Genomic DNA, 11,477 nt, shown 5'->3' with positions numbered 1-11,477 from the left:
ACAAATGAATGATGATAGCGTGTTTGTTTTCTAGAAACGGTAGTGTATATTTTTTAACAAATAAAACTATGCTCATTTTTTAAATTGATGAATTTTGAAAGTCTTTTTAATTAATTATTTTTTATTTATTATTTTTTAAAAAAGATGATCCATTTTTTTATCATTGACGGATATAAGATTTTATTTCTCGAGATCGAGTCCATTGCAAGACTGCCTACGTATCTTGTATAGCAAGAATCAGGTCAAACGTAGTTCATAAAAATCTAAAATTATTTTTTATTTTGTCTTGATTTTTTCTACAAATGACATCTTTTGATAAATGAACCAATTCATGGTTGACAATGTTTTGACTTTAGTTGGTACCAACAATTAGCATGATGCATATGAGTCATCTTCAACTATTTTCAGACAAATTTGAGGTCAACTTTGAGTAATCACTAAAATTTCAAATGGTATCTCAAATATACTTAAGTGTTTACCTGAATTGATATTGCCTAAGTTAGGGATTAAGTCATTCATATCTTCATGTTTCAAGTGCCCTCACAATAAATGAAGTCCTACTTCGCACAATAGAAGTATTTGGATCTTAGGGCGTTTTATATCAAAGTCCCTCACACTCGAAAAGATATTCAATGTATAAGATTGAGATACCATATGATTGGCCCTTATGTAAGTATCCATTGATGTGAGAACACACAAAATGGGATCAAATAGGACTTATTATTGGCTTGTAACGTAGGTTTGGAGAAAGGTAGGGCATTCATTTGGGTTAAAATGATTATTTTCTCCTTAAAATTTGCATTACTTTCAATATTTTTTATTTTCTTGAAATCATTTTCCCATTCATTTTTTTTATTTTCTCTCCTTTCATTTTTTTATTATAGCTTTTTTTTTGTCATTTTGCTTGAACTTGCACATACTTGTTCTTTTCACTTTGATATCCAACTTAGGTCTCGGTGTTGTTTATCTAATTGATATTACACACATGGAGGTGAGATCCAGAAAATAGTGCATTTATGCTTTAAAAATTATATATGTGAAGTGGTGATTATTCAAATAAAAATATTTCATGCTCAAAATGGGAGTCTTATGGATAACATGTTATTTGGTAGGCTTGAAAGGCACAATCGAATCAAAGAAAGCCTATAATCATTTTTCAAGTTAAATGTTGCTCACAATTTCATTTTAACCAACATTTAGGCCAAGTTCTAGATCAAAAGTCATTCCATTGAATTTTATATCAAAAGCTCACCGCACAATGCACAGGAAAAATAAGGTCAAATTTGTTTTAACCTTAACTTTAAGCAAAATAGCTTCTTAAGTATAACATAAATATATCAAGAGATACAAAAAGAAGTCTATAGGTCACAACAAAGTTAGTATGTCCTGTCAAATAATTTAATATTTTATTATTTTTCTTATGCACAATTGTAAGAATTTTGATATCAACCAAGTCAAATATTGTTTTTTGCCCCAATTTTTGTGGCGAGGACTTTTTAGATTTTTTTTGATTGGACCGAACCTCAAAATAAGATTGTCTACGTATCTTGTCAAAGCAAGAATCAGGTCGAACGTAGTTCCAAAATATTGTAAACATAACATTATTTTTTTAAAGGAGATACTTCTATTTTCTATTTTTTTTAAAAAAAAAAGAGCACCAAACCGGTGGAGGATTGCCTACATATCTCATCGAGTTGTGAATCATGTGTGCATAATTTGTTAAATTTTATCTTTTTTATTTATTTCTTAAAAAAATATGTATCTACCTTCAAAAATTATTTTTATTTATGTTATGTTGTTGTAAAAATACAAATGTTAAACTTTTTGAGATTTTACAAATAATTGCTATATTTATTACTTTTGAGAAAAATCCTGTTTTTTTAGTTACTAATTTATTCAACGTTGATCAGCATTCAAATAGTATATTTGTAACATATAACACGTAAACTTGAACCCAATGTTGAGCCACATTAAATTAAAAAATGCATATGAAGCAAATAAAGTGAATCCTATTAAGGATAATAAATGTTAAAAACTTGTTTTACAAAGTTTAGCAACCTAATGAAATGGCGTCTAGACTGTCTATAAAATGAGTGAACAACTCAAATTGAGAAGGGACAGTTTACCGGTAGCAGGGCTTTCCGGCCTCACTATTTATCCTCCCCATCCTAAGATCTGTTACTATAAAATCCTTCCCAGGAGCATTGTCGCATCTCTGGTATCTCATGGTTCGCGAGCGTATTCGGATCTCCGATTAAAGTATCTCAGAAAACTCAGATTGGTGTTTATAAAAGACAATTTATATTGAAATTCAAACAATATCATAGCGGTAAACAAGCGAATATATACACATTAATATAACAAACACAATAAAATTAATAACAGTCACATACAAGCCAATATTTCCAAGCTCGAACTCTAGTTAGTCCCCAGCGGAGTCGCCATCTGTCACACCCCTTATTTTTCTCTCAAAATTGAATTGCTTGTTTGAAAGAAAAGAGTTTTTCCAATTAAAGTGACATTTCAAAAAGGGATTATTATATTTCAGAGTCACCACTTGAAATTGAGTTTTGGTGTTCAAAGTCACCTTATTTACATCTCTAATCAAAAGAAAGTTGACTCGTTATTTTATGATCTGCAAAATCAAAAATCGTGTAAGAAATTCTGTTGACCGAAGGGAAGGCATTATAGGCACCCCTCGATCCCGTGGTTCTAGCACGGTCGCTTTATTGACTTTTATATGACTTGATTTAATTTTAAATACATTATGTTTATTACCTAACAATTTACTTATGTACCGCTTTCTTTGATTTATTTTAAATTACTTTGTAAAATTATCATATTTTATTAGTGTGTGGTTTATTGATAGCAGCTCTTTCTAACCTCACCACAAATTGTTTATTTGTTTGTATTTAAAGACTAAAAGTAATTTAATGTTTTTTGGATCTTAATATTTTATTAGTATTATCATTATCATAAGCCTAAATTATACATTATCTTAGTTTTTTTTTTAAATGAACAATATATTAATAAGAACATAAGATAAAAATAATTAAAATAATACACCGTTTCATATAAATTTTTTAATTTTTTTTATTTTAGTCATTAAAATGAAAAGAACTCAGTGATTAAAATCAATTTTATTTATTTATTTATTTTACAAGTTTTGGATCACTTTAATATTATTTTTCATTTTTTTTTAAATTTTTTTTCTCTTTCTTTTTATACTTTTCTTTTAATTCTCCTTCTTTCTTTTTTTATTTTTATGTTTTATAAATTTTTTTACGTCTTTTCCTTTTATATAAATTTTTATTTTTTATTCTTTCAACATGAATAAATTAATTGATTTTAAAAAAAAAGTCTCGCATTAAAAGAAATGTAAAGATAGTGTAGGTTTGATTTATTTTATTTTTATGTTAACAATAAATAAATATAATTTTATTAAATATACAAAGTGAAAAAGTAACTTAACAAATGAGAACTAAATTTCATCTTATTATTACTAATTGCATACTGTAGAATATTAAGCTTCGATTTTTAATGAAGAACAAGATAAACGGAAACTGTAAAGCAAGCAAGAATGAATACATGTTATATAAATTTTACTCTAAATTTAATAATATAAAATCTCAATCTATTTCATATCATAATATAAAAATTAAACATGCATAAATTTAAAACAGGTTATATCATTGAAACCATATCTTGTATGATTCTGAAATATTTTTCTTCTCTTTTCCTTTGTACCACTTTTCCTTCTTTTTTTCCCCTCCCATTATTAATTTATATATAGTTATATATATGTGTGTATGGAAGAGTTGGATTAGTGGAGTGGGGTGTGGGGTGAGTGGAGAGAAATGGTTAAGTGGGGATGGGATAATGGGTAGGTGAATTTCTTTTAATTATTATTTTTTGTTATAAAATAATAATAATATCAATTAAGAAAAATTAAATAGCTTGATTGAAAAAATATATACAAAAATTAAAATCACTAATTTATTAAAAACTTTGAATGAATAAATAAAATATACTTTAAATGTGATTCTATTTTTTTGTGATTTTCATATCTTTTAAAAATAAACTTAATAAAATAAGATAAAAGTCAAAATATTTATAAAAAATATTTAAGCCCTAAAAAGGGTATAAAACTTAAATTCGGTCAAAAATTACGTGTCTACACATATATATATATATATATATATATACACACACACACACACACACACACACACACACGTGTGTGTACACATACACACACGAATCACTCATAAACACTAAATTACATCAATTAATTAGAAATGGTATAATAAATCATAAATATTAAAGGTCAATTAATTATTACAATGATATTAATTGTGCATTTTGAAATTCATGCTTTTGATATTTGTTTTTGAAGAAATAGAATGAAATGAATAATCTTATATTTTTTTATCTAAAAAAAATACTAAATACCTCAAAAGTCTATTTTTATTCTAGTTGTTATGGCATGCCATTAAATCATCATTTTAAAAGATAATAGACATATTTAATCCATCAAACTTATATCTCTACGAAGTAAATATAAAAATTACATGAAAACTTATGAAGATTATAAAAAATAAAATTAAAAATCTAATTCCTTTATATATTTTTACCAAATAAAATTCAATGAAAACACCAATGTGTGCAATTATGACCCGATTTTATAGTTTCTAAGTAAATTATTGGAAAATTTTAAACAGCTTTTTTCATAAAAGTATTCAAATAAATTTGTAAGGTTAACAAAAAAATTGATAAGAAAGAGAAAATTATTATTTAATTATTTTAATTCTTTTATTCTATATTATATTATACTAGGTACATTGCTCGCGCTTCGCGCGATGGTGAACTACGTCAATAATTTGCTTCTAAACATTGAATAATATAATTATTTTGGAGAGGGTACAATCCTACAATAAATTTTCAAGAATATTTTATCTAAAAATGAAATGAATTGTTTTTAATTTAAAATGCAAAAGATTTGATTATATGTCTTTATGAATTTTGTTATTAATTTTTCATTTTATTGTAGTTATTCATCACCAAAGTCTTTAGAAAAAATAAGTAATTGTTTCATTGTCTATATTTGTATTTTACAAAAGCGGTACCATCATTTTACTCATTAATTGCGAGAATTTTTCTCCGATTCAACACCTCTACATACATAATCTAAATATTATACATATTATATAATTAGTTTTTACTTGATAAGTTAATTAAAATAGAAAAACACATCTCTTGAAGTTCAATAAAATAATGTATGTCGCGAAAATAATTTGGATTAAATGATGTCTTGGTATGTCCCTATTCAAAATCATACGCAGTCGATGACATTTCTTTGATAGCCAAAAGACATATTTTATTGCTTATGTTTCGATCAATATAGTTAAAACTTTATTTTTTTTTTGAAACTTTCGATCTAAAATTTATAAGAAGATAATTATTTCTGTAATATTTGATTAATATAGATCAATCCTACTTTGAGGGGTAAATTGACTCAAATCCAACACTTGAACCCCAAACGTTGGATTAAGGTTGAGTATAATACTTACCATCCCATTACATTCCTTGATTTTCTGGATGTCACTAATCGATTGAATAATTCGATGATAGAAAGTTAAATAAATAAAATACCAAGGTAGCGTGGAACCACCATAATTTTTTAACATTCAAAGTCCCTTCTTAGACATCCCATGGATCTTTTACACAGTGAAAACTCTAAAAAATCAAAGTCATTTATTTTACAAGTTTAAGAATTCTAATTTACATGACACCAATAGTCTAATGATTAAATCAAGCTCTTGATCAACATATGTTTACTTCAACATAATGATCAAAAGTATAAACATAAACAACAAAGTTTAAAACATGTACTCAAAAATAAAAATTAATAACATAAGCATAAATTAATGATTGTATCAAATATACAAGGATTTTGAATAATAAAATGAAAAAAAAATCAAGCTCACTGATGCATATTGTCCTCTTAAGGAAATTATTCTATTTTAGTACCCAAGATTTAAAGGAATAAATCCTCTAAGAACAAAAAGATTCTATTCACCATTGTGTTGATACATACACAATGGTGTCAGTGAGCCATTCAACAAGAGAAAAATACACAAAATATTTAATTTTGCAGAATAAGAAGTTCAGAATTTTCATTGTTTTAAAATAAGAGGAAATCCTTATATATATAGACTACAAAGGATGGCGTGAATAAATGTTTGTTGTACTTTATCAGAAAGGTCACAACTCTTTGGACAAGTCACAATCTTTCATAAAAGTCATAATTTTTCATTAAAGTTGCAACTCTTCATAAAATTTGCAACTCTTCATTAAAGTTGCAACTCTTCATAGAAGTGACAACTCTTAATTTAAATTGCAACTCTTCATAAAAGTCCTAACTCTTCATAAAAGTCACAACTTTTCATAAATAGTCACAACTTTTCGTAAATGTCACAAGTTTTTGTAAGAGTCACAAGATTTTATTAAAGTCACAATTTTTCATGAAAGAGAAGTCTAATTTTGAAAATAAACAAGTTAAAAGGGAATCCTGGTTTGTGGTGGCGCCACATAAATGGCTTAAGGTTCTCTTTTATATAAATATATGATAGTGCAATGACTTATAAAATGTTTGTACCCAAGAAAAATAATCAAACTAATTTACTAACTATATCAAGGTAGAGAGCAATCATTTTGGTTCTTTTAACAATCTTCATCATTAGTTCCGTATTAGTTATCAAATATTTGTTGTTGTTAGCTATCAAATATAGCACAATCCACAAGTAATTTTTCAAAAATCTATATGAAGTAAACCTCTAAAAAGGGACAGAAGAAAAGAAAATATTTCAATCATCCTCACTAGAATTTTGAACATAATTCAAAAATTCACCAAAATTGCGAAAAGAAGTTGCGATAGATAAATGAATCACTATGATTTATAGTAAAAATTAATTTTCATGAAATAGGCGGAATAAAATATTAAGAAATTAAACACACTTTATAAGAAGCATAATCAATGTATTTGAATTCAAAAAATAACATACAAATAATAATAGCAGAAATAAAAAATTTGCTTAAATGTAATAAATTCGACCATCAACCATTTTAGTAGGTTATCATATATCAATTGAAATCAATTTTCTTTGATTATATGTAAGAACCTTTAGAAAGGGACAAAAAAGAAGATACATTTTCAATCATCCTTGCAGCAACTTTAACAGAGTTAAAAAAAAAAGGTCACAAAAATAGGAAAAAGAAATTGCCATAGTTACAGAATTCACTTTGACTTATAGTAAAAATTAGGATCCATGAAAACTTTCAAAAATGAAACAAACTTCATAAAAACATAATTAATGCATTTTAATTTGACTATCCTATAGCAGAATTTTTTTTACAAATTATAGATGCACGAAATTTCTCTATTTAAGAGAACATAGGGTAGTCTGAACAAATATTTGTTGTGTCTTATCCGAAAGGTCACAACTCTTTGGAAAAGTGGCAACCCTTCAGAAAGGTCATAACCTTTCAAAAAAGTCAAAACTCTACATAATTTTTGTCATAGAGGTCGCAACTCTTCATAAAAGTCACAAATTTTCAAAAAAGTCACAGCTTTACATGACAAGGTAAGGCTAGTTTTATAAATAAATAAATTTAAAAGGGAATGCAGGTTATGGTGGCGCCACGTAGGTGGGCCTTTGATTTTCTTTTATAAAAATATATGATTTTAACTTCTCATACAAACAGTTAAACACCAATATATATTCTTATCTCATCCCAAATTCATGAAATTACATGTCATAATAATTGAATTGCCTATTTTAATTCAATAATATCCATATTATATAAGATAATATATTGATAAATAAAGAAAAAAATATTTTCTAGTATAAATACCATTAACTTTCCATTTTCTTTTCAAAAAAGGATATTCTAAATATATATGGATTTCGAAGGAGTTTTTGGCTAAAATCATTCCTCAACTATGACCTAAATCAAAAGTACATCCTTGTATTATAAAAAGGGAACAAAAAACATCCTTGCACTATTCAAATAGTTGTAAGATTCATCCTTCTGTCTATTCTTTTTAAGAAACTCAAGTCATTAACAAAAAATGTGTCGAGTCGAATGAATATATGCACACACGATTAAGCTAGTCAAGTTGAGTGTTTTTTGTAAGAAATTGAGGATTAAAATATTCAAACAAAATATATTCAAATTCTAAATATTCTTTGTAAAAAAATTGTCCAAATACAACTCCATTTTTAAAAATATCAAATTAAGTAATTATTATTCAATTATCACAAGAAAACGCCTACATAATTTCACTAAATTAACACTACTTTTTATATATTGTATAAAATATGAATTGCACTGTCTGTATAGTATGTACGTACTATATTATTTTTATTAAAGAGAATCTCTAAATTATTACACATAAATGATTTTTTTTTGCATAATCTTTCAAACCATTGGATCCTACTATATAAATATTTCAAAACTTATGGATTGTTGCAAAACAATTTACTTGATTATGCTAAAAAGAAAAACATATAAACTAACAACACTCAAAATTCAAATTATGAGAATAAAATATTCATTTATCCATACCCTTATTATTATTAGGTAACATTGATCTTCTCGATGTAGCTAAGACATGATCAAATTAAAATATATATATTTTTTATTTGTTCAATTTGTTTCTCAACAAAAGTAGAGTGAAGGATGATTCTTGTTATTTTTTGGATAGTATAAGGAAATTCTTTTTTTTTATCTCACTTAGATAATATAAGGATGTAATTAGATTTGAGTCATAGTTGAGGGATGATTTTAGCCAAAAACTTGATTTCAAAGCACCCAATTGATTATCTTTTAATAATTAATTGACATTTATTATTATTGATTCATTATACAATTTACGATTAATTGATGTAGATTAGTGTTCATGAGTGATTTGTATATCAATATTTTTTTGAATGTATGTGTTTATAAGTATCCAAAAAAATAAAATGTTTAATTAAGATAAAAGACTCTTATATATGAAAATTTATTCTTAATTAACTAGCATATATATATATATATATATATGTATGTATGTATGTATATGTAATTATGTGTGTGTATATATATATATATATATATATGTATGTATATATGTATATGTATGTATGAATGTATATATATGTATATATATATATATATGTATATATGTATATGTATGTATGAATGTATATATATGTATATATATATATATATATGTATATATGTATATGTATGTATGAATGTATATATATGTATATGTATATATATGATTATTATTTTAGTTAAATGAGTTTAATGAATTAAACTAGTCTATATTATTAAAAAAAAAGACTTTAATGACATGTCATGCCAACTAGAAGAGAGTGAGAATAAATTTTAATACACAACAGTTCAATCTTTGTGGCTGTTCGAGTTGAAAGAGATGGTGAAGTGGTCTTCTCAACTCGTCGTTTGGTTTGCTGCCAAGAACCAGGTAATGTTATTGCTTTTTTTCTTTAGTCCTTCTTTCTGTTGCGTTTTATAATTGTTATTATTCTAGTTTTGTTAACTTTTTTAGTATTCAATGTGTTTAGTTAAAATAGGGGTGATGTTTGTATGAATAACAGTAACATTTTTCATTATCATGTTTGCTTAGTTTAGCGAACTCCAAATGAGTTTTTTAAGTGTTTTGCTCTATTGATGGTTATTTTCGATGTAAATGTGATTCTTTTATTTCGTCAAGTTCATAAATCCATACATGTTCTTCTACTTACTGTTATCTTTATTCAGTTTGGAAATTTGTTTTATATAGTTGTTGTTTTCTGCCTCAAGCTGTTTTATTCAATATTCAGATTATCAACTCGCCTTTTGTCAAATCATGATTTCTCATATCTGTTTTATAAATACTTAGTCGTGCAACTGACTGATTTGTTGTATTAAGATGAGAATTAGTTGTTGGTTTGCTTCGTTGTTGTCTTCGAAATGTTTTGATTGCTATTGATATGAAAAATGTCTTTCCTTCCTACCTTAGGTTCTTTGATCCATAGTTTTCATCCCTTTGCAATATTACATAACCATGTTTTTCTTCCCGGACATTAGCATTCAATTGCTCTAAGTTGCTGATTGCTCTCCATTTTGTTAGATTTTGACTTAAATACTTTACGATAGGTATGTCGTTTTAATATTCGATAGTATGATTTCTTTGTTGTTTTGTATGGGTTAATCTCACAAATTTCTATATTTTTGTTAAGTTTCTGGTTCTATACCATCTATATTTGCTTTGTATAGTTTCTGCTCTGCGTTAATTTCTGTTGTAGATGCTTAGTTTTGTTATGTGTTATGGATAACAGTTCACTGATTTGAAAACTTTAATATGCAAACTGGTTAATTAGATTTAAAACTAAGGTTTTAGTGTTTTATTTCTTGTATTAGCAGTTTCTTAGACACCTGCGATTCTCTCTTAGTAGTTTAGTTTTCACAATTGTATCGGAAATGGATAAGAAGCTTCTTGTTTGTCTTGATGTTAGACATCTTTTCTCTTAAGGTTTGGTTGGTTAAGCTTTCTTTTAATTCCTTTGTATAAAGCGATTTATATCAAGGTTTCTTTAATCCTCAAAACATATGTCGGTGTCATTTTGATTTTTAAATATGAGCTCATGTAGAAGTTTCTTTACATTACGTGCCTTACACTTATTATTTGAGATGTGCCATCTGCTATTGAATGTTCTCTGCTCGTCTCTTTGTAAAGCTTCTTGTAGTAGTCTTGTTCTCTATTTATCTTTTATATCCTCCGCTTTTAAGAATAGGTTGAGTTTGGATATTTGTCTAGCCTTCTTAATTTGCTTTGAAAATCTGTCCGAATTACCACATTATTAGATTTGAGAAACTATGAATTACTGATGGTCATATGATCTGTTATTTTGATTGGTACGGTAACAAGTTAACTCACTGTGTTTCCTTTGGAATCCTTTCGAACTCGAGGATTTGTTGTCAATAAATTCGAGCGTCATATTATGCATATATATTGATTTGAAATAGAGGACACATTATTGTTTTTTATATTTGCTATTTGTCTGTAATGCCTAATATGGTTTCTGATGTATTGTTAAATTTTAAGATGAATAGATGCTTTAAATTTGGCACCTTTACAGTCACCGTATACATATTATGTTCTTTGCTTAGCTTAATATTGTTTCGTATTGATTCTAATCCTTTCTTTCCCTTCTTTGAGTTTTGCATGAACTCTCTCGTTTGACAGCTTAGCATTTGACTTATTTCATACTTAGAATAAGATGAGTGTACAAGTGTCAAAAGAATTTAGTTATTTTGAAACAAGATTTTTTACAAGTAACCTTAAGTTTTCTTTAGAAAAATTAGCCAAACTTTTAAATCCGTTGGTAAATCGCATGTTTGCGGATTTTCAGATGCCTAAATCCTTC

Source organism: Solanum lycopersicum, chromosome 1, assembly GCF_036512215.1.
Source record: "Solanum lycopersicum chromosome 1, SLM_r2.1".
Classification (NCBI taxonomy): domain Eukaryota; kingdom Viridiplantae; phylum Streptophyta; class Magnoliopsida; order Solanales; family Solanaceae; genus Solanum; species Solanum lycopersicum.
This window is presented reverse-complemented; position numbering follows the sequence as displayed.